We start from the raw sequence: 27,664 nt of genomic DNA, 5'->3' as shown, positions 1-27,664 counted from the left end.
TGCCCGCAGCCCCGGGAGCGAGGCCGTGTGCCCGCGCCGCCGCAGCCGCTGCGCACCGAGCGTGCGGCCCCGGGGATCGCTCACACCGGGAGGGGTCCCTGCGAAAGGGGGGCCCGGGCGTGCGGCCGGCGTTCGGCGAAACACTCGCGGGTCCCGGGGGAACGGACTAGTAACTTTTCCGTTCCGGCGGCTCCCCCGAACCCACCGCGGCCGGGCAAACTTTCCGCCCGCACCGGGGGTGCCGCGGGGCGGGCGCCGCCGCCGCGCCGGGCTCACCTCGGCATTGTTCCCCGGTGCCGCCACCCGGCAGCGCGGCCCCGGCCCGCCCCGCTCGGCCATTTCCCCGGCGGAACAGCGCCGCACTCACCTCGCAGCCGCCTCGGTTTCTCCCGGGCGGGCTGCCCGAGCCCCCCGGAGCCGCTCCGGCCGCAGCCGCCGCGCACGCCGCCCTGGTACCGGCGCTGAGCTCCGGGGAGCGACGGCTGCCGGAGCCGAGGCGAGCGGAGGGGTGCCCGCGGCTGGAGGGCAGGACAGGGCTGGACAGGGCAGGACGCGCCGCCTCCCGCCACCCCCGAGTCCGCGCGTCTCCCCCCCGCCCCGAGCATCCCCGTGCACATACAGGGCGAGCCGAGCTCCGCTGCGCTGCTCTCCGCGGCTCGGGGCTCTGCTGCAATGCCTGCGAGGCTGACTTTCAAAGCCTAACCCGCAGCCGCGATCCTCCCTCTCCGCCTTCCACCTCGCCCGCCGCGGCGCAGCCCGGCTCCTCCCCGCGCCGCGCCATTCATCTCTCCAGCCAAGTTTCTTAACCCTTTTGTAACCCCCGGCGCGGGGAGGGCGGCAGGGAGGCAGGGCGGGATGCGGGCATTCAGGGATGCGCCCCCCGCCCCGGCGAGGGCAGGGCAGGGCAGGGCAAGGGCGGCCGCACCGCACGTACGCGAATCGCATCCCCTCCTGCCCTCTCTAATTAATCTGACTGAAGGCGCAGAGCCCCCGGGAAACAAACTTACGAGCGACAGCACCGGAGGACCCGTACCTAATGAAAACGGCGGTGGCTTAAAAATAACACTTTTCTTTTTGTTTTTTCTTTTTCCTTTCCCCCTTCGGCTGCCTTGTAATAATGGGGGGGGGGAGGAGGGGGGAAAGGCCGCTTCCACTACTGGCGACACCAGTACTTGTCGGTTTAGAGCTTATGTTTTCAGCCTTTCCTCCGAAAAACACGCGCTAGAAACATTATTATTATTATTATTATTATTATTATTACTGCTATTTTGAAGGAAAAGCCGGGATGCTCCCGGCAGCGGTCGGCGGCACGGGAAGGGCAGCAGCCCCGGCACCTGCGGCTGCTCCCGGGCTGGCGCTGCCCCCCCCGGCTCCCAGCACGTCTCCTTATCCTCGGCCCCAGCCTCCCAGGCCACCGGGAGCGGGGAGCATCCCTGGCGGCTGTGCCAGAGCGCCCGGCGGCTGTGCCAGGGCTGAGCCGCGGGGGAAGGAGGGCAAGCGGGGGGAAGCGCTTCCAGGATCGGGAGCAAACCGGCTCATCAAAGCCATGCTGTCTGCCCACGTGGCAAATAAATACAGTTTGGGAGGAAGAAAAAAAAACAGAGTTGGGCAGTGCTTCCCGAGAAGAGTCAGCCCTCCATTTTGGTAGGCGACATCCCCCAAACCTCTGCTGTCAGAAATTGCACTAAATGTCAAGTTGTTCTTTAGACTTTGCTGCCACCAAAGAAGAGAGTACGCAGAGATACAGGCTGAACTTGGCTGTATAAACGAAGCTACAAAGTGCATGCGACCTTCATCACACCTCCTGTGTGCCTGTGTTTAACAAACGTCTCGACGTGTCGCACGCTGTCTGCCAAACGCTTTACAGAACGCTTCGTGATACTTTACTTCTACGAGTCAAAGACTGGGGAAAGAGAAACACATTTGTTTGCAAGCCACATATAAACTGCGTGGTAATTACTGCATTAACACATGCCAACGTTTTAGTTTTAAAACTCAGGTAAAATAAATGATCTATTCAAGCGTCTTTCTAGTAAGAGACTAATATGGTTAAAGAGCACAGGAATTTCCCCTTTAAAGAAAGCAAAGGGGAGTCACATTTATGAAAAGCTAAATATTTTAACCGAGAGATACCATGAATGAAAGTAGATACAGGAATGTCAATCAAAACCTCTTTCACTTTGGAATGTATGGATTGTGTACAGGCTTAGAGTGGAGCTAGTAATGTATTACTTGACCTATTTTTTAAGCCAATGAAAGATTTAGGTTAACTTCATCATGTGTTTTTAACCACTTTCTTCCAGACATGCAGCAGCATTTTCTAAAGCCATTGCATGTCACAGTGTTTATACAAGTCTCTTTTATTGAGAGCATAAGTCTCATAATTCAGCCTGATCGTACTTCCATTAAAATAATGGGTTTGCGCTTCATTTCCATAGTAGTCTCATTAGCAAATTCTGATCATAAAGAAATTATCCTTAATTTCTTTATTTCACAAAGAATCTTCATCTCAAATTTTTTTCAATGCTAAGCAGCTGAGTTATCTAGGGAAAAGGAAATTTTCTCATTACTGCAGCAATTTATCTGCTATTTCAATCAAGAGTGTCTGTAGTAGAGACCTCTTTCATTCTTAACCTTAGGGAACGTATTGCGTAGATGAGAGACCTACAAAATGAGGAATCTTGGACAAGCAACAGAAAAAAACGTGTGTGTGGAGTATTTGTTAAAATGATTGTTGTCAGGTAACATATAGTTGCTTGAGGAGACAAGTTTCAGTAAGATACAATCAACTGAGACTGTGTTAAATGATACAACATATAGATTTAGTACGTTATTTCCACCACTTAATAGTTGTATCACAATGAGTTGTGCCACTAGTCCATGTCTACTTAACTATGAGAATTCAAACAATATACTAAATAAACACCCTGTACAAGAAGAGGAACCATTCCATCACACAGTGAAATCCATTACTCAAGAAGTATGAAAGTACTTATGTGTATTGGTTGGTCCTTCCTGAACATTCTTCAACCAAACCTAAACACACCCTCACACCCCAAGCATAAAAGATGAGCACCCATGGCTGTACCTATCTACCATCTGTGGGTGGTGTCTATACCTTTTTTTTCTTATATTGCAAAGCAGGACACTTGTTCAATTTTTTTTTTCAAAGGGAATTCATCACTATAAGATGCTGTTAAATGGAAGGCCAATTGTGACAGGAAAGCATAAACTACCTTTGCATCAGTCTTGGAAAGGAAAAACATATTTATAGAGCTTACATTAGAACTTACTCCCAGAATTGCAAGCACTTAGTGGAGAGCTACTGCTGTTGTACTTTGGTAATATCAGAGAACCACTTCTTTTTATATATATAAAAATATATAATAATGCACTCCCTCCTTTAAAAGACAGAAAGTTATATTTTTGACCTAGGAAGACTTTAATCAAAACCAAAATACAACAGTGATTCTGACATTCTTGAAGAACAAAATTAATCTCTGTCACCATTTAAAACATGGTTAAATTGATGTACCTACAACTTTCCTTTGATAATTTTGATGATTACAATAATGTGTTTAAAAATGATGAGTAAAGCTACGTCTTCAGTAACAAACTTGGTCTTTTACTTGCTGAAGCAAAACACATAGGTCTGTGCCATATGGTAAAAAGACACATATTATTATCAAAAAGAAAATGCAAATGCTTTTTTATTATTCCCAAACATTTTTAAGCTAATGCTAGCTTATTTTTAAATCACATAAGGTGCTTTGAAGAGCTTGGGGGAACTACAGTTGCTTTTATTTTGATTTTCCTTGAAGGTTATCTCAGCCTCTCAAAAAGCTAACCACTCTGAAACTACCTTTTTCAATCACAATAATTAAGGCCTTGCTTTACGGCATCCAATCATGATATGAGAGGCTTAGGATGTGGTCGAGGAGCTAGGTACCTTTACAGAAATGCATTTCCAGACTAAATCTTCCTCTAAAATAGTTTGTCAGCCTTACATGGACAAATAATGAAATTCCATCCTTGACTCAGCCTGGTTCAATTCACGTAATATGTCAGATTACCCACCATTTCAAAGGTGCCTTCACAGAGGATTAAATCATCTAGTTGTTCCAGAACTTAGGTACATACACACACCCCCCCCCCCAAAGAACCCAAAAATAGAAAATGAAAAAAAGGAATTATTATGACTCCTGTTTATTCAATAAAGGATTTAAAAGGAGGTTTGCCTAAATTAATGATCATCATATAACAGCGTTCATCCATAAATCTGAAGTAGTAAGGTGCAAAAGTCTGGTGTTCTTCAGGAGTACTATCTGGGAATAACTGAAATCAGTGGGAACCCTGCAAGTGTTATCAGAGGAATGAGTGGTCCAGGGAAGGGTTCCTGCAGGGGGTACCATAGGGCATATCCTGTTTTCCTCATGACAGCAGGAAGTCTGCAACTGTTGGTGGTGGAGTTGAATTACACAATAACATGTAAAGGGAAGAGTAATACACTCTATAGCTGAAAGTTATAAAAACTACACACCACTGCTTTTTCATCCACCTACATTTAAAATTATAAAGGTATTTGTATGCATACATATATCATTCCCTACTGGAGCTGTTTTCCACTTCCTTTTTTTTTTTTTTTTTAAATTACAGAGTCTACTTCCATTTTTACAAGTACTTCCAAGCAGGTCATCTGAGAGGAATGTACCCTTAGCAGCTCAAATTAATTTTTTTTCCTGCATTATTTAAAAGTAGACTTCAGATCGTGACTATTTGTTCTAAGAGTAATAAGCAAAGGACCAGATGCTAGAGTCTTTTCAATTACAGAAACATTTAAAGACAGCTGTACCATATAAACTCTCATGGAGGAATCATATGCTTGCAGCATCTGGTGAGTTTTGGCCATGCCTCCAGCACGTCGTATCTGTTCTGAGGCACGAGCTAGGGTGAGGCTTACTTCACCATATGTGTTTTTGGGGTAGGGGTGTGCAGTTTTTTGACCCTAAATGAGGACTAACACTTCAGGTCTTACATTTAGTGGCAGGAAATAAACACTGCTTTCAGCCCCTGTAACACCTTTCATAGAAGAGTGAAAGGGGCTGGTGCTAAGTTGATATGACTACATTACATTACATTAATTATTTTACCAGAATAAAACACCAGGGTTTTTATCCAGAAGAGAGCATCCTGTACGTGTGAATTTTCTGCAATTTCATCCCACGTGCACAAACACGAAGAATATATTTCTGAGAGCATTGTTCTGATGAGTCACGTTCCTGGTAGTGTGAAAGCACATCCAGAAAATAACCGTGCTGGAGTCACTACTCATAAACTGGCATGAGAAAGTACCAGTAGAGCAGGTATTACACTACAGAAGCACTGCTCCTACTTGTGGGTCGATGGCCATGCAAAGATAACATTTGAGAAGGTTATAGGCATGTAGCTGAAACTGTTCAGAATGTTCATTTTCCTTTCAGAATTTGTATTTGCCTCCTTTCTCTCACAAAGGTGTTCCCCATGTCAGCAGTAACAGATTGAAAGAGGACTGAAGAATCATGCCCTCTCTCACACTCTGCTTTCAGAAGTTAGTCTCAGTAACAATTTTGTTTCACAGCCCCGTTTTTCTGGCTGGCTAACATGAGCTCTGGGTAACCCTTTGTCGAGGTTCTCATGATGACACAAGCCATGTTGTTGAAACAGTATGTTCTAAAATGAAATGAACAGTACGTACAAATTATACACACGCGAGCTGGCAGCCAGTACCACGCTGCAAATGAATAAAGTTCTGGAAAGGACCATTAGGAAGCACCTAAAAAAGCAACACTTACGTGTCCTGTGTTTGCCCTTCAAAATAACACGGGTGCTGGACAAATGTTTTAAAATATATGAACACTTTAATTACATATTAAAATTGCAATAATATTCTTTAGTACAAATGATACTAAGAGCTCTGACTCAAGTACAGGAAACTGCTGTGTTAAGCCAAACTGTGCATCTCATGTATTTTTATTAAATCTATTTCCTTCCCCACATATCAGCTTATGTACAACTAAGAAATTCTGAGGAAAATCTGGCTTCTTTGTCTAGGTACCTAAAAGGGGACTGTTTAGAAAACTTGGTTCCAGTTCTTAGGATGAAATATTCTCAAAAAATTGTTGCTTACCTACGTAGCATCACAAATTTAGTCACAAGTGATTAATTTTTGTTTCTGTTTATATACAGATGCCTAGTGAGAAAAGCCATTTAAATTGTGTATCAAAAAACTTAAGGAATTCAAATCACTGGGCCATGTAAGGTTAGATAAGTTTCTGCTTGATTGTATTTTACATGAAGAGTTTATCGGAATCATATTAGCTGTGCTTTTATAAGTGATCCAACTATATATCTTTGCATATTTTTATTAGCATACAAATATCTAGGTTTTATTAGGAGACATTAGCTCCACTAAATGTTAGGTATGTAACATATCCAGCTTTGATGCCGTTGATCATAATACCAGTAGTTTGCATCTGACATAAAACTGTCAGAAGCATGGGAGTGACTCAAGTCACCATAAACCACAAAGCAACAGCTCTGTTCACATAAGTTACATCCCCTAGTAGAGCTGGGAAATTTCCCTTGCCACTTTTTTGCATATATTTTAGAGAGCTGCCTAGCCAGGACTGCCCTTGCTTTAAAAGGAGTGGGAACATGAGGATACTGCCATATATGAACAGCAGATACTACACCCTGTTTCCATATATGTAATTCTAATTTTGGAATAATTGCACCTCTTTTTTTCTTGTTTGATATATGATTAAAACAAAAAAAGGGTGGAAGTATTTTTCTGTGGAGAAGAAAATTCATTCTAGGTTTTGATGACTTAGCACAGAGAATATCTGGGTTACATTCTTAATTTGAACAATATCCATTTTGCTGCATTACAGTGGCCAAAACAACTACTTTAAAATAAAAGCTTGATTAGAGAAAATAATTACATTTTGTTAATAATTTGAAATTTTTGTTTCATGTTTATTTGGTTTTGAAACAATATTTAAAGTCTAACCTGCTGTGCCTACTTTTTGCTTTATTATTTTATTTAAGCAGAATACTATCATCTTATACAAAATGCAAATGGATCCATGTTTTTCTGAAAAACTCCTTTTAAATTTTTTCCATCCCCTAAAATCCCTTCTTTAATGTAAACAATACTGAAACTCTTGATACATCAGTTCCACAACACTATTGTTAACTTTCTTAATATAAGGGTAAGGACTCACATGGCTCCTTACAGGCAGCTCCTAAAATATGTTACGTTCTACATCCCTAGTAACTCTTAAATATTTCAAAGGCCTGGCCCATTGTCTACCAGCAGAAACATACAGAAACAGTTACTTGAAAAAATGTGTTTGAAAAAAAGGAATTGTCTGTGTGGTTTGCCTAGAGCAGATTTAAACTCTTGAAAAGGTGATCAATAGTCACAATTATTTAACAAATAATTATTAAGCAGTTAAATTGGCCAGGTTGAGACGACAAATAATAATTAAATCCATAAACAGTTTTTCACCTCTCCCAAGCTACTTTATGTACCAGTTATTTGTAATTTTCCCCTCATGCTGTCCAATTGATGTTGCTCATATGGATGCTTAAAGAAAGCTAATAAATGACACAACAAATCAGATAAATTCTTGGATTTTTGAAACAAATAGTTTCACATGGTTTCCAGAGTTATTACTTCAATCGTAAATAGATTTTTTGTTCATGTTCTTTCTATAAAGAAAAAAAAAGGTATAAACAATCTACTTTATTATGATTCTCACTATTCTCTACTGAAATTCTCTTTCCCAGTATCAGAGATGTACTGCAATTCCAGTAATAAGCTGTACTTGGATTTATGAGCAAAACACAGTGTAAATCATGACATGAAGACATGTAATTCTGTTTTCTATGACTCATCAGCTTTTTTCCAGTCCCCACCTTCATATCCAAAAAAACCACTTCTTTTTTTCCATTATTTATTTTATTTTATTTTTTTTAACTTGTGGGATAAATTGCATGGCCCAGACACTACAAAAGAGAATATTTGCACAGATGTTCTCTTCTGAGTTTTCATTCTTTCTTTTCCCTATCTCTTCTCTGAGAGTTGAAATATCACTGAACATTTTCATTGACATTTTCTGATCCTGCTAGAATGCTTCTGGTAGAAAGAAAATCTATAAACCAGAAAATAAAAACTTACCTATTGAATTTCTCTTAAATTCTCAAAAATTGATTAAAAAATCATGATTTGCAGAACCTGTCATCCCATTATTAAGTTTAATTGTCTTTTTATTGTCCCTTCTGGTCTTAAACAAAAAAATAGTAGCAATGAGCATTATTCAGTTGCTCGAATCCAGAAGAAAGCAAGAAGTGCCACACCATACACTAATTCTGTTTGTTGCAAGTTGATACACGACACGAAGCATAAAATCCCTCCAAGAATTTCTAAGTTATTTTACATCCCCTGAAACCAGCATCACCAAAAGACATAAAGGATTTGCTTTTGACTTCAGTGAGTATGGAAACAGATTCTGTATTTTGGGTGGGGTTTCCACTACTTAAAATTTTCAGCAGGACAGCAATGAGATGTAACCTTCTCCTAAAGACAGGCTCTCATATCCCAGCTACTCTCATTTTGCTAGATCTTGATGTTCTTCTTGAATGCCTGAGGAACTTTATCTTCCTGTTTGGCACAGTACTAAATTGGCTTAAATCATATTTATCCAACTTTTACCTGCATTATATTTTCAAGGGTAATTTGTGTCCTTCTCCTAAAGCATTTATTTTTTGTGCTCTGTAGGGTTCCACTCTGGCCCTCTTCTTACTCAGCAATCTGAAGCTTTCTGTGAGCAGTGTTGGTCACTGGCATGATGCTGAATTTCATTTCTATGCCGACAAGACACAGATATTGTCAACCAAACCAGCAATTCCAGATGGTGCTATTACCATATTGACAAGCTGGTAAGCGTAAAAGCCTCTACAAACATCAATTTTCTTCAGTTAAAATCAGAGAAAAACCCTGAGCTGTTCATGGCTGGCTCTTGCCATCAACCCAAACCCACTTGAACTTCTAACCCAGCTTTAAAATTCAATGTAGGTTCATTGGTTAAAAACTCTGTATGTTTTATGATTGCAAACTCTTCTTTCAGTGTTGCAGTCAAAAGATTAAGGCTTTCTATTATTAATTGAACTAAATATGCTTTGCTTATTGCTCACTCATGCTTTTATGTTCCCTAGGCTAGATTATTTTAATGCCCAGCTTGTTGATCCGCCGAGGAGGCCAATTATCAAATTTCATCTTTTGTAGCAAGTGCTGTTTCCAGAGCAAGTATTGTACAGACTAATGCATGTTTCATACCTGCTGTTCTCTCACAGTGGCTACTAATACACCACAAAATCTATTTAAGCTATGGCTGCTCTTTCACTACCAAGTTTTTTCATGAACTTTGACTTATTATAAGAGATATTTGTCAGCGGGGCTGATTCTACCAGGTTAAGCATTCTGGAAGGGGATTCCGTTCCAGGTTAACGGAAGCTTTATCATTGACTTCAGAAAAACAAAAACAAAGAGATGTAAACCCACATACTCTCTACTGGTGTTCTTAAAGCTATTGCATGGGCACTGGGTGGTGGATTTCTGCTTGTATCCCATACATATTTCAGAAAGTGTTGGTGTATCCCAGCTGGCAGATTCAGAAGCACTTTTCAGCTCCTGAATCCTGGTGCTTGTGTACTATAGCTATAGCCCACATATTGAAATAAAACTAGGTATAGGCACCGTTTCTATGCAAACTCTGAGTTTCTTCTAAAGGAAACACTAGTATGTCATCACCCTTCCACCAGGCTGATCAGAGCACCTGGACTGACAGAGGCAGTCTGGGCTCCTCTGCCTGATGATGGTCTGAGTATGCTCACAATTTGCATTGTTTTCTGAGGGGTTCTGGCTTCAGCTATGTCTGTCAGCTGCCATGAAATGCTTAATAAGTGTTTCATGTCTAAACTGTTTAATTTTATTTTGGGCTTTCCTGTGAAAAAGAAAACTTTAAGAGTTTTCTCCCCAGGACTTGGCTTTTAAATGACCAGAAATCAAACCTACCAGAATAGTGTCATTAGAAGCTTTCCTGAGAACACAGAGCTTCAAGGGTGAGTGGTGGGGAGTGAGAGGATTTATAACTCTCTAGCACTGACAACGAAGGTAATTTCACAACAGACTGCATAATTTACTTGTTTATAGAAAGTCCTTACAAGAGCAAGAATTTCTGCACAAAGGAGTGCCACCATTTAAGAGGAAAAGAGCAGTTATAGAACCCCTAAAATTGTAGCTAAGAATATGGGCCTACAGGGATTTCACTGAAGATTAAAGTATTTTGGCTCTTGTGACTGCTGTAATGAGAATACATATGGAGATAAACTGACAGAACTGAAAAGTATTTAATTTAGATGGCAGCGTACAAAAATTAATGTGAAAATGAGAATTGCTTAGGGGTAATAGATTGAGGGTACAAGATTCATCTTTTAAGTGTTAACCTTTTACATGACAGTGTGATACTGTAATTAAAATGGCAGCATTCTTTGTTTGGGGAAATTTATTTTACCTTCCTAATTGTTTTGTAATTCCTGGGTTATTTTTTTTTCCCAGCAATTTTTGACTGACAAAAGTCGAGGATTTTTCATAGCAATACAATGGAATGAATGAGCTTCGTTGTACTGAGCAAAAGATTAAGCAGCAACTTGTTTTAATTGTTGTAAATTATTAAATTAAACTGTTCTTGAATATTAATATTTGTTCTGGTCTATCGTGAATATGAACGTGGAAATTCAATTGATTTCTTTCTAGTAACTAGATCCTTAAGAACTTACCCCAAACTTTGAGCCACTTTGATGTTCAAAGGCTGAGATCAGAGATGAGAAGAAAAAGAATGGGGACCTCTTCACTATATTTTTACCTTTGAAGTCTCAGGTTAAAAGCACTATTTCTGTGTGCTTAAACAAGCAAGAGAATGAAGGATAAGATCATGAATTATGATAACAGACAAGTGACAAATGTTTTTCATGAAGTACTTTTCCTTGTCAGGAGAGAGAATGTTCTACTAAGAGATTTCCGAAGAGATTGGCAATTTGTAGAGTCAATTATTGGGAGGGAAGAGATATATACTGTATTTGGGTTTAACTGTTTAAGTGGAAATAAAGGATTCATTTGGAACTTTTCCCCTTGTTTCCCTCTACATGTCATACAAGTGGTAGCAAACATGCACATTATCCAACTGTCAACAAATCCCCTAGACTCAAGGCTGGAACAGTACATCCCATGTCTCCCCCCAAAAGTCTTTCATGAAAGCTCCTCTGTCACTCAAGATCATACTATTCCCTCGTCTATTTATTTCTAAGTGTCACTCAGCTCCATTCCACCAGCTTGGAAAAACGTCAAGAACTTTTATCTTCAGAGTCAGTTGCCAGTTCTGTTTAGTGAACAAGCCAGCAGGGACCTCTGGTGCCATCAATGCAGCTCCGTCAGTGCCCCTCTCTTTAGGGATGGAGTATATCATTATCCCGATGGCTGGACAGAAAAAAGCTGCATTTTTAGAATAGTTCTCAGGGAGCAGTTACTGGAAATCTCCTCCCTTGAGACAGACTATTGGCAACAAGTTTTGCTGCTGTGACATGAGGTATTGCATCAAGGCCCAATCCTGCCGCTAATAAAGTTAGTGGGAAATGTGCCATTCTTTTCAAGTGAAGGCAACAGGATTAGTGTAGCAAATCAGGGCTAGAAAACGTACCTTGCATCTACAAATGCAAATGGAAAGTCATGTCCCAAGTGAGGATGTCATTTTATGTCTGGTTTCAGAATCTGGCGGTGTGTCAAATCAGAGTAAGTCCCTTCCCCAAGTTTAAAATTGACATTATAGAAAATGGTAGTTTTATTTTCACATTGCAACACTTCCATTTTTGGTTTTGGGGGTGTTTATTTAAGTTTGCTTCTAAAGTAAGCCAAGAACAGACTGTTTCAGTGTTGGATTTCTTTTTCCTCTTTAAAAAAACAATTAGTTTCCTCTAATACAAGGCATAGGATTTGTAGAGATTTTAATTCTTAACAAAACTATTTTCTGATAGAAAATGGTTCACTTTATGCTTTTCCTTAACCAGCTCTAGCAGACTCTTTTAATTACTAACAGACACATTACACAGCTGTGCTAGGAAACATTTCTTAACCTGCTCAGCCTGAATGGAGAATTTCTGTTGAGGTCAGCTGTTAGACCCACAGGCTCTTGATTGCACTAACAGGTAACAGTCCCACTCTCTTGGCAAGGGCCCTTTTCCTATAGAGAAATAACATGGTGCTAGGTTATTTTAATTTGTATATGTGTGTATGTGTGTGTATGTTGGTTCTTCTTTTTTTTTTTTTTTTTGGTAAGATATTATTATACTTGGCAATACTGGCTTTAATTCTACTTAAAATGACAGAACTGGATTGTCATCATTTTTCATGGGTAAAATCTATGCAGTTCATCAGAGGTGCTGTAAAATCTAATCAGAAATTAGGCTGTAAAATTAATAGGCCTATATTCCCTATAATGCTGTTTTATAAATCTGGAACTGTAGCAGATATGGAGTTCCACATACGGTGCAATTCAGCAGTGGTGGAATCTTCAGTTTAAACAAATAACATGTGCAATAACTGGTACCCCATGCTAAAGAGCTACTGGCTGTGTTTTACTTTGAGCAGTAGGGTACCAAATCCTTTAATTCCATGTCTGGGCTTTCATTTGAGTGTATTTCTATACCACAGCTATAAGCCATGGGATAACTTCCCCCCAGTTTATTTTTGCACAGCAGAGGTTAAGAATGGCTGTAAGACACTGGTTTTGACCGCGCAGCCCTTGTGTGTGAGTATCCAGGTGACTGAAGGGCAGTGCTAACTTACCCCTGTTAGTCAGAGAGGAATGACGGGGGGAAGTGGACAGGGGAGGCACAAGGAACGCTGAGAAAGGAGCCGGTGAACAGCGCTGTGGAAAAGGGGAGCAGAGCCAGCGCTCCCCAGCGCTGCCCAGCCCCGGCGTGCGGAGCCCGGCGTGGGGAGGGAGATGGGCGATGGCTGCCAGCATCTCCTCCTCCCTGCGCTTGGCACAGGCACACGCACGGAGGCACAGAGCCTGGGCCGAGGTTTCCCCTTCCCAAAAGCCCGATGGGAAAATCCCAAGCGGGGCCCCCCCGGATTCCCCCCCCCCCCCCCCCCCCGTGAGAGCAGCAGGGGGGCGAGCCGTGCGTGGAGCCTCCCCTGCCCCCGGCAGGATCGGGCAATCTGGCGGGACATATGTGACATATGTGACATTATGTAAGGAGCGGCTGCTGCCGGCGGTGAGCGATGGCAGGGCGGCAAGAAGAGACAGCAAACCCTCCTTCCCTGGGCTGGAATGAGTCACTTCCAATGGTAATTTGCACCATTTTAACGCCGAGTACCTCCCGTGTAATGATTATACAGTGTTACTATAAAACCTCAGGGCTCATCTGCGGAAACATTTCTTATGCTGGAGTTCTCTGCGGAGACATACTTATAAAAATTGGTGTGAGGGGAAGATTAAATAGATAAGAGCATAAAAACAGATTATAAAATAAATACAGTCTTGTAGATCGGTTCAGTGGGGAGGCAGACGCTCACACTCCTGATTCTCCCGACGGATTCTGTAATACTGGGCAGATTCCTTCACCACTTTTCCCACCTCAGTTTCCCAGATTTGAAATGCCTATTTCAGCTCTTTCTCTACCTTAGCTAAATGCTGTAATACAACAGAAATACCTTCACTGCTGTCTAGTCTATAGAATCTGGATCTCAGTTTAGTCTTCAAACTTGGAACAAACCATTATCAACATATAAATATGCTTCTTTTTGGTTACAAATTGTGTTCTTTTTTCTTGTACATCCTGCTATTCATGCCATTGCTATCTCCATCCCAAGAAAAAAGTGTTTGCCGAAGGCAAAAGAGCAAAATCTTTTTTTAACAACCTGATAGAGAATAAATCACAGTGAAAAAGAGACTTTTTAAAAATCCAGTTTTAAAAAAATCTTCACTATTTTTTTTTTTTATATTAATAAAGCCACTCCCAGAAGTAATCATGTCTTACACCATTAGTGCACAGCAATACAAAACAAGGTGGAAACCTTTGAAAAGGTACTTAAAGGAATAAATCTGTAATGAGGAATACACTTACTGTCATAATTGCACATTTAAGAGGCCTCTGCTTTACCAGGGGCAATTCAAAGTGACAATGCCTGGCTTAGTGCTGTTGTCTTTCAGCTACTATTATAGAAATTGTAGCTGCACAATTTTCAAAGCGAGCAATTTTATGAAGTTAATTGTGTAACATTGTTTATGAATTTAAACCACACAATTAATGTATTATTTACAGACGTGCATAATGGACTCTTTGTATTGAATGATGGTTTAAGAAAAAATGTAACTGATTTTGGAGCTACAGTGATTGATTTATGAGGTAAAATTAAAAGTGCTAAGTATGTATTACTAAGCTAAGTGGATGGGGGTGGTATGAAAAATATTTATGTACACTAATTGCAATGCATGGATATCAAGGAATCAGAGAATTTATTTAAGCAAAGCAAAAGGATTAACCTAGAAGTAAATGGTGAAGATTTAAGAAAGGCAATTGGCTATCAAGGGAAACCAGACAAGAATTAGATGTTCTTGCCTATAAAAATCTTCTCTAATGTAAGGTAATGGAGGCTTTATTCTTAGAAATTTTAAAACAGCTGGATCGAACAATATCAAATTAAAAGACAGCACTGCAGTAACATCTCTCATTAATATCTTGCTTTTTAAGTAATGGTGGGACTTTAAATGAAATGGTACCGAATATGAATAATGGAAACTACCTGCCTCTAATGAAGAAAGGACCTCTGAGGTACCAAGGGATCTGACTTCTTGGTACTTACCAAGAAGTACTGGAAGTACTTTCCATTTTTAATTCATTTGGAAGGAGAAAAAAAAAAAAGTATCATTATACATGGTGAATGTCATACGAGTTCACGGGCAGTTCCATTAGAGAGCCTTAAACCAAGTAAAAAGTTTAGTTAGTTTATATATAAAGCATGCCCTGCTGTTCTGCTGCAGCTCTTTATACTAACAGATTTTAACTGAACAACAAATTGAAGAAGGTACTTGTTTTATTTCATTCTGCGAGCTGACAGTTTAACAAAACCATGTAAAATTGTATTACTGCACGGGACCAATTTGGAAGAAACACAGCAAAGCAATGGACTAAACTTGCTGCTTCCACCATCCTTTTCACTTCTGCTTAGCAAAGGAGAGTCTCAATTCACTGTTAGCTAAATCCCATGAACATCTTGCTAGCCCTCATCTGAGCTAGCCTGCTTCAGGGAAAAGGAAACTATCTACAGGAAAACTACTCTAGTAAAGGACAGTTCCTCTTGTCAAAGGGCAGGAGATGGGTTTAGCAAGGAAGTACGTATAATTTAATAAGAAAGTTAATCTAAGTGTTTCCATATTGATGGGTCTTGATTTAAGCCTAAAATTAAGGAAGGTTCACATTACTGTGAAACAGCCATGAACAGAATATACTAAAACTTACCTTTAAGCCTGAGCAAAATAACAAGTACATTTTTCCTAGATTGGCAACTGTCAAACATTTTGACATAGAAACAGGGCAGATGGATTACTTATTACTTTCATTTTGGATACCTAATTCCATCAAAATATTACAAAGTAAAAACATTGCATCAGGAAATTTTTATCCCTGAATTTTTGGTGGACAAAATTAAATAAAATTCACCCAGATCTTGTGGCTTTTATTTTCTGTTGAACACACACACGTATAAGAATTTCTATGCTACACCATCTTTGTGTATAAACAGTGTAACATATATAGCATATATGAAGACAGTTTTCTTTTCTCTCAGACTCACATTATTGTCTATTCCATATTACTTGTAACTGGTTAAGTATCAACTTCAGTTCATTTTACAGCTCAGCTTTGTACTCCTCCATTTATTCTCCTGCCAAAGCAACCTGACCCTTCTTCCACCCGAACATTAACACACATTATAAGTTTCAATTTTTCCTCTTTCTGGAAATTTATCTTCATACTTTGTGAACTTTGTAACTCATATTTTCATCAAGTTTCAGTCAAGACACTCTCATAGGTCTGAGTGACTGCATTTTGAGTGTGTGTTTACACTCTTATGTCATGTGTGCTAGAATGACATTACGAACTCCCATAAAAAAAAGCAGATCATGCATACAGTATATCAAAAATGTTTATAACATTTCATATAGAAATGAAATGGAAGTTCTGACACTATTGCCTTTCCTGGTGTAATTTATTGGACTTGTGGCCACCAATTAGAAATGTTTATACATGCTAACAGTTCTGTTCACCCACTCCACTGGCTCAGATATGGTGATATTCTCCCTAAGAAAGGATGGCCATTAAGCACAGCATGATAACTAATGGAAAGTAAAAGCTCACATTTAGCAATCTAGAAAAATACTAATAGAAGACCAGTTTACAAATAAATAGCTGCGGTTGTCATAAATTAAAAAAAAGAACAACACCCAAATTTATCTGCTAGATTTCATTTGTTATTGACTAAATTAGAGTACTCTCTACTACAGATGACCTGGTGGCTGTCTAGCATTACAGACTGGAGCATGGGCTATCCAGCCTAAAGGTTAGGGCCTGTGTCCAGAACTGGGAAATGAGCCGAATGTTCATGGCCAAAAACCAGGAATCAGAAAGTCAAACCAAGGGTCAGCAGCCAGAGATAGGAATAAGCATCTGCCCAGGAATCACGACCTGAAATCAGAAACCCACAAGAAGAAACTGCAACCACAGGGCACAGTGCAGAGGTGGTTCTGAAAATATACACTCTGATGTGTGAGAGGATGCACCGGCGTTCCACCTCGAAGACCTGCTCCTGAGCCATGGCTGATGCGCTCTGGCTAATGGGTCCAAACTGCAGAGACCCTGACTTACTACTACAGAAGAAGCTCTTATCACAGAATGGCAAATTTTACCTGAAAAACATGGCAAATAAACCAGCCTTCTATACTTTGAAACTCTCTGGATGTTGAGAAAGATGGATATTCTTTTCTCAGTATCACACATATTTCGGTAGATCCATAGAAGCCTTACAGCGCTGCTGCAGCCAACCCAGCAAGTTGCAGACACATTACATCCACATAACACTCCTAAATTTTGTACTAAGATGCAACTTCCAAGCCTGTTACAAGCAGGAATGAGTTAAAACAAAGGTCTCAGAGTATGGCTCCTTAGAGTTTTGATAATCCTATGACCTTCCTAAGGGTTTTTCACAGTATCACTGGAGAGAGCGGTGCCAAATGGTCAGACTGGACTTCTACCTGTAATTGTGTATGCCTGAGGCAGCAGTGCAGGAAGGTTGCATGGAACAGGGCCTGGTGTGACCAATCAGATCAAAAGATAAGTAGAATAGGTTGGGTTGGAGGTCATCTAGTCCAACCCCCTGCAGCAAGCAGGGACATCTTCAACTAGACCAGGTTGCTCAGAGCTCCATCCAACCTGACCTTGGATCAACTTCCAGGGATGGGGCCTCTACCACCTCTCTGGGCAATCTGTAACAGTGTTTCACCACCCTCATCATATAGAATTTCTTTCTTATCTCTAGTTTCAATCTGCCCTCTTTTAGTTTAAAACCATTACATCTTGTCCTATCTCAACAAACCCTGCTAAAAAGTCTGTCCCCGTCTTTCTTGTAAGTCACCTTATAGTGCTAAAAGGCCACTATAAGGTCTCCCCAGAGTCCTTTCTTCTCCAGAGGCCCAAATTCTCTCAGCACATCTTCATCTACCCAATCTTGCTTAGGCATTAAAGGATATCTTAGGCACATAAGAATTTAAATATGCAAATATTGTGCAGCAGGTCAGAGCACCCACATATTTCTTAGAAAAAGATCATGTTGAGGATTTTGCTATGACCTCACCCTATTTTTCTATGTGAAAGAAAAATATTGTCTGACTTCCTTCATAGCATATTCTACATCTTATTGACAAATCACTTATGACACTAATTTATTAGCATAGAAATATTACTACACTCAAGACAGCCTGCTTTGATTTACTGCATCAGGGTTTTTCATATGCCAAGGTCCTATCATCTCTGCTGGATCATTAAAAGTCCCTTGGTTTTTTTTGGTGTTTTTTTTTTTTTTTTATGCAACATAAGAGTTTTGCCCTGTGGCCCTGGCTACAATCCTGAGTATCAGAATGGATTTGCAGCTCAAAGGAAGATTCACTGAGCTGATGCTTAAGAAATACAGGATATGTTTATCAAAACCATCTTTACATTAGCTCCATAAAAGTCAATGGCAAAGAAGGGGAAAAAAAAGGGGGCATAAATGCAGAAAAGTAAAATCCAACAACAATTAGAGACAAGCTGCTTGAACTGCAACACTGTTTTAACCTCCTTGTGTGAAAACTACATTTGTGACACGCAAAGGGAAGGAATGAAACTAAATCCATCTATCCCTTTTCCATACAGTTAGTGTTCCAGGGGCTGGTATCTGCTTAGTTTTGTGAAAACATCAACACCATTTTACAGGGTCCACTGACTCTGTATCCAGAAGCACCTGCTGAATTCCACAGAGATGTGAAGAATTGTAGGATTCAAGAGTCTTTTTGCCATCACCATTATATGACTAGGAAGCTGGGTGGCTTCATAAGCTTTCATAAGCTGCTGTTCCAAGTTTTTTCTCTCTTCCATGGCTGTGGCCTCCCCTTCAGCAGCTTTATTTCACTGTGTGCACAACCAGTGACTGACTACTGGTCCTAGTCAAAGTAAGCAAGCCCTGCATCACCAGTATTCCAGACTACAGGAGTCCGTTCAGAAAGCACATTAAAAACAGAAAACTGAGACTGAAATTAAAACTTAAGCTCTGTCCCTCACATAAATTGATTGTGTATTTTGAAAAAGAAATCAAAGTCTCATTGGCCTAAAGCTTGTGGCTCAGATAAAATCCATGGAAAATCAACTGGCTTATTTTTAATTCAAGGATATTTCCTAGAAAAAGAAAAAAGTGCATCTTAACACCTAACTGAAGATAACCAATTATTTTATCTTGTCTCCACTTCTTCTGAAACCAAATAAGCCCAAACAATTTCATTGTTATTTAAAAATGAACTACTGAAATGGGATATGAATAAAAAAAGTGGACACATTTTCAAGTCTTTCTTGCATCCTCAGTTTTTTATATGTATTTCAGCAAATGCTATTTTAGCTGTAGCAATAAATCTGAACACCTGTTGTTTGTGTAATGTGTACCTACCAGTCTCTCAGACAGACCAGATCATTCTATAATATAATTCCAAAGAGCATGTTCTTATTTTGTCTGAAAAGTAAACAATTCATCTGCTTACAAGGAAACAAGTCTGCTTGTCAACACAGAAAACAAATGCATGGTGATGCTATATATGCGGCATAAAAAATAGCACAGAGTTTTGAAATAAAAATAAATATATCAAAATAGCCTACATGTATAAGTTCAATTAACGTAAACAAGCAATAGCTAATTAGTGAATATTTCAGCTGCATTATGGAAAATAGGCTACACATGCAGGCACACACCTTGAGGTCTGTGAGGAGCACACTTGCTCCTTTTTGGTCATCACACCACCCACCAGCATGGCTGATAAGGCACTGAAATGCCCTGATGTTTCCCCCCCCCCTCCAGCAGATATGGAAGCACGGTGGAGATACCCAGCTGCGTCAAACTATCGCTGGGAAGCAAAATCTTCACTAGGAACTTTGTACCCATATATATCAAAGAGTCAACACAGCTCATTGTTGCATTAGGGAGCTGCTGCTGTCCCAGGATTGCTGAGATACTTGGCAAGACAGACAAGCAGCCTCTCTGTCTCCCCAACGGCGTCTGCCTTGCTGCAGATTTGTCATGCAATTCATCGACTTGAACTGAGCACATAAATTTTCAGTTATGACTAAAAAGTTAGAAAATTCTCCACAGATAATCAGGCTGCTGATAGTCAGGCAGGGAGCACTTTGGGAACAAGAGCAGGAACAAAGGATCTCCCAGAGCACGAGGGTGACTTAGAGAAAGGAAGAACAAGCTAAAAGTAACACTGGCAAGAAACAAATTCAGTGTTAACTCTAGAAGATCCTTCTACATTCATTCATTTTCCAGTCAAAACATCATTAAATATTTAAATCACTCCCACATAGGTGGCAGTTTATTGAGATTTGTTTTTGAGAATTGAGAGTTCAGTAAACCAAAAGTTTCTACCACAGTCTCAACTCTGAATTTAAAAGCAGCACCTTCACAATAAACCACTGATCTCCACCCTTAACTACGGCAAGCCAGCAGCCAGAAACACAACAGAGAGATCATGCAGTATCCACTTAACACAGAAGCAATGCAAACCTGGATTTTCATATAAAATCTCATGTCAGACAGAAAGACCAAAAAGAACAAGGTCCTTTCGTAATAAAAACTCAAACCTTTCTCATATATGAAGTATATCAGAATTCACACCTTGTAGGCAAATTTGATTATTTTACCCTTTTTTCTTTTCTTAGAAAAGCTTCTTTTCATTCAATATTTTACACAGTGTAGGCCATGTTCTATGACTGAAGTGCAAAAACCTGAGAGAAAGACTCAACCTAAATATGAGGAAACAAACATTACTGTTTGAACAACTCTTTTGAAAAAGCTTGTCAACGTCCTTACACATTAAATATAAGCAGACCTATAAAAATAACTTCATTTTAATTCACTTTTTCCTTCTAATTTTGTAACAATGTGTGCAACTCAACTAACGTGCTAGTTGCATTATCACCAACATACAAAGTAGTGAGCTACTCAGAGACCTCTTCTAGTTTTAACATTTACCCGGGGTGCTTCTTATTTTATTTGAAATACGATTTTTAAAAAAAATTGGTGAAGTCCTAGTGTGCAAACAGTTTTACTGAATATGACACCAAATGATCGATGTCAATTTGCTTTAGAGAGCACTGTAAGTATCTGTACAAGTACCTTCTTGCTGATATAACACAACCTGCATTAGGGAGAAGCAATGGGTGGTGGAAAGTTTGCCTTAACTACCCCAGGAGAATAAAGCAGTAAAACTGCAGCTGCAGACAAGGCTCTTACTCTACCCAGCCAGTGTGGTGAAGACTGAATGTAGAAGACACACAGAAAAGAAAGTTCTGAAGAGGAGGGCAAAACCAAAAAAATAATGAGACACAAATAAAAATGCCTTTTGGACTGCTCTGGTTTGGTTTTTTTCAGTATTCCTGCCAAAGGAAATCCTTCTGCATTTTCTTAAGACACCTAAATTTGCATGAGAAGGAGGAAGCTAGATGAGAGAGCTTTTCTGATAGCCTTACCTGAACGGGTTTGAAGCAGGGACTAAGGAGTGTGTAAACTGAGAAGAAAACATTTCACAGGCACAGATTCTTAGGGGAAAGATACAGATTTAAAAATATCCTGCAGGTCATATTTGCATGCATATGCCTTCTTCTGGCCACTTTTTTTTTTTCAGAAGGGGCAATAGCACTCTTCTCTTCTAGGAGTCTCAGCACCTTGAATGAACTCCAAGTTTTACTTACCTGTTAGATCTCTCTCAACACTAGGATCCCAGTAGATCTGCAACCAACTAGTATGGCACAGTCCTTCTCTGGGATCTGGTTCTTGGTTCAGGCAGGCAACAGGTGGGATGATTCTCAAACTATCTGCTGAGAAAGAAAATAGGCAGCTTTAAACAAAAGCAGGTACACCCAGGCAAAAATCTAAAATAAAACAAAAAGGAAAAAGTAAAAGAGAGAAAAAGTAAAGAAGCAGAAAAGGAAAAACAAGAATTGACCTGCAAGTAATTTTTCTGTTTATTCTTGTATTTCTAACTGAAGCCAGGTGACACAGGGACAGAGGACTCTGATGCAAATGGGGGGAGCGGAAGGCAAAAGGGAGATGCAAACATTCACCTGTCTACTTCAGTGGAGCCAACAACCAGCATAGTTGCTACCTTGCAAAGCCAGTCCCAGTTCCTGTTTTGTTTGATTTGGACTATGTACCTGAACTTCAGCCTACTGCCCTGGCCCGTGAAACCTCACTAACCACGGGGCTACAGGCACTCTCCTCCTTCCTCCCATTATACCTTCCCCTGCAAATATATTATTATTAATATGTGGTCAATGCCAACAGAAAGGAATGAAGGAATCCCACTCCACACACCAGTAATGGCCTGACAGGGCTCATCTTTTTGGATGAGGCAAGCCAAGGCTCAAATCTGCAGTCACTACCCGGAACAGCGGTATCACCTGAAGGACTTTTATCAGTGCAGCAAGCAATGTACACATTTTATAGCTGTTAACTTTATCATCTTCTCCCCTGAAAAAAATACTGAAAATTTTGCATATTTTCAGTAGCCAGAAGTGCTGGGGAGGGTAGTGACACCAGTCAGAGTTCCTTAGGAAATGAAGATTCCAAAGCCAGGTATAATCAGCCTAGCAAAGAGAGGCCAGAGACTTGGGTGGAACTTCGGCAGTAGGAACAACATAAAATGTTACTCTCCATTGCTGCTATGTCAGGGATTTGCATCAGTGCAGACCAAATGAACTAATTATGGATGTGCTCTGCCACAGTCACTACTTCCAACAGTGTCTCAATGACTCGGTCTGTTCACTGCAGTAGTTACACACAGACAGCAAAGAGTAGCAGGAAACCTGCCCCTCCTCCCCCCCACCCCAAATATTCCTGAGTTTCCACAGTCCAGGACAGGAATGGAGCATCACAGGTGCAGTTCCTGTTATTTCTGTTTCTCAACATTCTCTCAGGAAGGGTTCAGCCAATATAACACATTATTGTGGATCTGTGGACCTTGGCTGACATTCTTTTTTCCCCACTTCTTTTTAAGCATTGAGTAGCTCATGCTCTCTTCTGAGCCCTCACAAGCCGTGGTCTGGAGTGTTCACTGAAGGGTCTTTGTTAGTTTCTTAAATATATTGCTCAGAAAGGGAAGGTCAGGCCTGAAGTAATAACAAAAGCACAGGACTAACTCATCAGAGGAAGGCTCCTCTGGTCCTTGGTGGACTCATGAATATTTGCAGGAGAGAAAAAAAATTGTCAATTCTAAACATACAGATCTTTTGGTCCAGAACTCTTTTTTTTGGCTACTACAGTCCTTCTGTCAATCCTGGCTTTAATTGTGGCTCTCAATAATTACATTTATTGAACCCAGACATATAGAAGGTGTGATACAACGGGGGCAGACTTCTGATGTCTGAGAAAGTTTTCTGAACATCCATGTTCCTTTCAGTGAGGTGAGATGACAGCAGCCTTCTCAGACCTGCAGCACGCTGTGGGCACTGAGCACTGATGACTTGGTTTACCACCCATGGTTTACCATCCTTTCCATGATAAAGGATGTGGCAACAGATAGGAAACTTTCCTCTGTCTGTAATACAGCTACAGCATTGCCTGAAATATAAATTCCTCCAAGGGTGTTTGTACCATCCTTTGCTCTCAGCTGTCAGTCTCCTTTCTCACTCAGGGTCTGTGCTGGGGTACAGCAGCCTTTGATATGACCACAGCTAATCAAAAAGGCTGCACAGGTGGGGTTTTCAGCCCTTATGAATAAGACAGTTGGGGTTAACTTCGAAAAAGCCTCTGAAGGAGGTGAAAAAGGAGGATTTGAAAGCAGGATATCCAGACATATTAAGTTCTCTTCACCCCCATGGTGTGGAACAGCGTTACTGTGACACAAAGGAAAAACAGGGACTAGCTTTTTTCTTTCTTGTTTCTTTTTTTAAAGAGTTGTTTCATCTCTTTGGATATAGAGAATTTGCTGTTCATTTTGCCTCATTTAAATAAATCTCAGGAGGAAGGAGAACACACACGGGCACTACTTCCCACATGCACCATTTTCCCAGTCTGCTCCTTCAGTGGGGTTTGGTGAGGTCAGTCCATTATGCAGCACATTATATTTAAACACTTCAGCAACTCCTTCCAAAATGTTCTCTCTTTAATGAAATCTGACACATCAGAAAAGGGAATGGGAAGTTTTTGTTGGTTGTACTTACAATCTTAAGCCAACTGTTGCTTATCCCGAGTGTGTCAGACAGCAGGGCCAGGGGCCAGCAAGGCTTCAGCCACTGACCTCTGAACCTCGGCCGGACCTTGCCCCGGTCAGCTCCATGACAGGAAAGCTGGCAGACTTTGAACCCAGGCTTTGGGGCTGTGAGCAGGGGAACAGCTGCACTTTGCAACACGAACTTTGTACTTCGACACATGGACATTTAATCTCCATAAAAGAGCCTTTGTTTCATTACTTATTAACATCTCCTCCTTGAGTAAAGTTCTTTGTTAATGAGGCTTTAAAGCATGGTCTGAGGGTTTTTTCCCCACCTTCCCATGCCCAAAAAATAAAACCCACCAGCAACTTGATAGGATTACATTAAATGTTAAAGAGTGCAAAAAAAAAACAAACCCAAAACATCAGCTTAGACTTCATGCACCTTCTGAATACTGTGGATAGTTGCTATGTGCTCTCTTCTGAGTGAGCAGTTGTAATAACCAGAGCTAAATACAGAAATCAGGCAGTGTTCTGAGGCCTGTCTTTGCAGAGATCACTTTTTGAGATGATACCTACAGTAATTCAACCCCACAGTGACATTCAACCTTACTTAATAAATCAGCTAAAAAGGTGAAATAGTAGGAAAGTGTCAGCCCATCCACACTAAAAAGCCCTGCTTTATGACAGTGTCATGAGTTTTATAGTTGCACAGCTTTTTGCTACCAGTTTTACTTTGGAGCAGTGTCAGTGCTTGGCTTCTGTGTATTTCATCATAAAATATGCTAACACACACAGCCCAGCAAATTTGAGGAGAAGACACTTGTGCCCTGTCCTTCACTAAAATAAATCTTCGATCAGGAACAGACACCTACCTAAACATCAAATGAAAACCTCAAGACAAAGGCCACCTAAGATGCTTTAATAATTTCTGTACCAACAGTAAAAGCTGAAGATGCCCAAATGCATTTACTGTAACAAAACCAAGTGACAGAGAAGTACTGGAAGATCCTGGTAATGCCCTATTATGTCTGTGTTGTCATAACAATATGGAGCAGCAAAAGAAGATTAAGAAAGTAAAGGTTTCCTGAACATTTCTTCATCTGCAACTAGAATAAAAGAAATACTTGGAAGTATAATATTTGTTACAGCCTGTTAGAAAGAAATTATCCACAGACAGAGGGATCACAGTCACACTCTTCCTATTGTTCATCACTACCATCTTTTCAACATCAATCTCCTTCCATGCCTCTCTGGTAAGCTTTTTTCTCTTCCATATGATGGGGGGACACCCTCACACACACCTGACCCAGTTTTCCTTCATTTTCATTAACAGTATGATACAAAAAAAGGATATTTCCAACTAGCAAGTCAGGGGGGCAAAGAATCAACCAAGTGAAGTGGTATCAAAGCACTCCCTTGCATGAGGCTGGGCTAGCAGGACTCGGAAGTGATCGGATGAGGATGGTCAGCTCCCGCTGTTCCCTGAGAAGGCCATGACTTTTCTTATTTGGATGTATTTGTTTACCCCCACACACACCTTCAGGGCACTGCTTTGTCAGCATCACCACTCATCTAATCCCAGAGTCTGACTTGCATTCTTTGCAGAGAGTGGACTGACAGAAAATGACACAATTACTTTTTTTCTGTTACTACATTTTGGGTAAGAGTACTTCTGCCCTGCTATGACTGCAGAGCAGCTGGCACAGCTACAACTGTGTTACACCTTATTGTTTCCCTCTGTGTATCCAGCAAACTGTGACTTCTCCTCGAGGAGCCCCCCCATGATAAGGCAGGCATTATGCATTCCTTATCACCTCCACCCTGGAACACGGCCCTCCAGTCACACGGGCCTACCATCATGATCATAAGATTTAGCTGTTGCTAAGAATAGGCATGATCGTTTGGAAGAGATCCTGCTTTATTCCTGGGTACAGCTTCTGAATGGTGTTAGACAATAAAACCTTTAGGCTGGATTCTGGATGGCACCTGCCTGCTCTTTCCATCAGCTCAGGCGTATCAGACCTCTCTCTGTGAGGGCAGGCATGAAGATCTGTGCCATTTGCTTAGTTAGGGACAGCTGCAGACGTGCACAGGAAACCATAATGTCTCTGGGAATAAAGCAGGAAAGCCTGTGGGAAATGACAATACCTTTAATTTAAATAAATAAATAAATATAAATAAATATGCTTGGAAAGAGAGCTGAGAAGAATAACAAGAATGATTTCGTTCCGGAGGAAAAAAAAACCCAACTCCTTGCAGTGAGACATTGAACTAAATGTATTTTGCTTCAAAGAGAAGATTATAATCTTTAAGGGACTAGACAAGAAGATATTTCATGAGACTCCAAATTAGTGGGCAGACACACAACAGAATCCAATATTTGCAAGTTCAATCTGAAGATAAAAAGCACGTTTTAAGTATAATTAGCTACTGAGATGAATTGTCAAAAGATGCAGTAAATTCTCCATCACTAAGAAACTATTTTAATTATTATATGCTTACCTTCCACTAGAGCCCAGAAGTCTCAGACAACACAGGCCAAATAATCTCTAAGTTTATCTAACTTCTAGCACAAGCCACTCCCTCTGTCTGAAAATTGTTCCTGTTGCTAATTCCAATGGGATTATTTTTTCCCCAAGAAATTCAAGGTAGGAGAATTATGACAAGTGGATAATTAGGGCATACAACATCAGGTCACGTAGACATTGTTTATGTAATAGTAGCATTTCTCAGTTCAGTGCTTCCAGGGAAAAAAAACATAAAAGAAAAGGTATTCCCTAGTGTCTCATTCAGGTTAGAACACCAAAATAACAACAGCAACAAAACCCCAACCAAACAAAAAAGGACTATCACTTTAGAGATAAACTTTAAAATATACAATATTGTGTATAGTATTGTGATATGCTTCTATCAGTTCCAGAATCCATCAAAGAGAATCATAGAATGACCTGATTTGGAAGGGACCTTAAAGATCATCTCATTCCAGCCCCCCTGCCATGGGCAGGGACACCTTCCTCTAGACCAGGTTGGTCAGAGCCCCATTCAGCCTGGCCTTGGACACTCCCAGGGATGGGGAACCCCAGCCTTCTCTGGGAAATCTGTTCCAGTGTCTCAGCACCCTCACAGTAAAGATTTTTCCCCTAAAATCTAATCTAATCTGAACCTGCTCTCTTTCAATTTTAACCCATTCCTCCTTGTTCTGTCCCTACATGCTCCTGTATATAAGAATATTTACAGTATTTAGGTAAAGAGAGGAAAGGTTTCAGAGTGGCACTATCAGGCACTCTTACCAATTCCCTCCTGGAACATTTTAGCATTGTTCTATACCCTAAACAAAAAAACACAGTTAGCAGCACATTATTTCTCCTTTGGTCCTCTAGGAGTTTACATGGGTAGCTCCTATTAACACTAATCAGAGCTAAGGGCAGAAATCCCCCATGGACAGCCATGTTGTCTGGGGATATGTCCATAATTAACATGTTCTTAGAGTCTAATTTTGAAACAAAGTAATCAGGCTTAAGATGAGTTATATTAAGAGCAATAAACCTGTG

The 27,664-nt window shown here is 40.6% G+C and overlaps 1 protein-coding gene across 4 annotated transcripts in view; it reads right to left on the bottom strand.

The window, feature by feature from the left end:
- NRIP1 (nuclear receptor interacting protein 1) overlaps positions 1 to 21,746 on the bottom strand; it is a 95,170-nt gene extending 73,424 nt beyond the window's left edge. For 2 of the 4 annotated variants that reach the window (XM_042037885.1, XM_042037888.1), the window contains exon 1: positions 620 to 750. The gene's annotated coding sequence lies outside the window, so the exon portion shown is untranslated. Of the gene's footprint in view, positions 1 to 367; positions 495 to 619; positions 751 to 21,651 lie in introns of those variants that run through there. The other 2 variants (XM_042037887.1, XM_042037886.1) reach the window with 2 other exon arrangements.
- Between the last annotated feature and the right edge of the window lie 5,918 nt (positions 21,747 to 27,664).

The sequence above is a fragment of the Corvus kubaryi genome, unplaced genomic scaffold (genome assembly GCF_017639235.1).
Source record: "Corvus kubaryi isolate FWS band 111438036 unplaced genomic scaffold, C.kubaryi_AGA036_p1.0 37391, whole genome shotgun sequence".
Classification (NCBI taxonomy): domain Eukaryota; kingdom Metazoa; phylum Chordata; class Aves; order Passeriformes; family Corvidae; genus Corvus; species Corvus kubaryi.
This window is presented reverse-complemented; position numbering and strand designations above follow the sequence as displayed.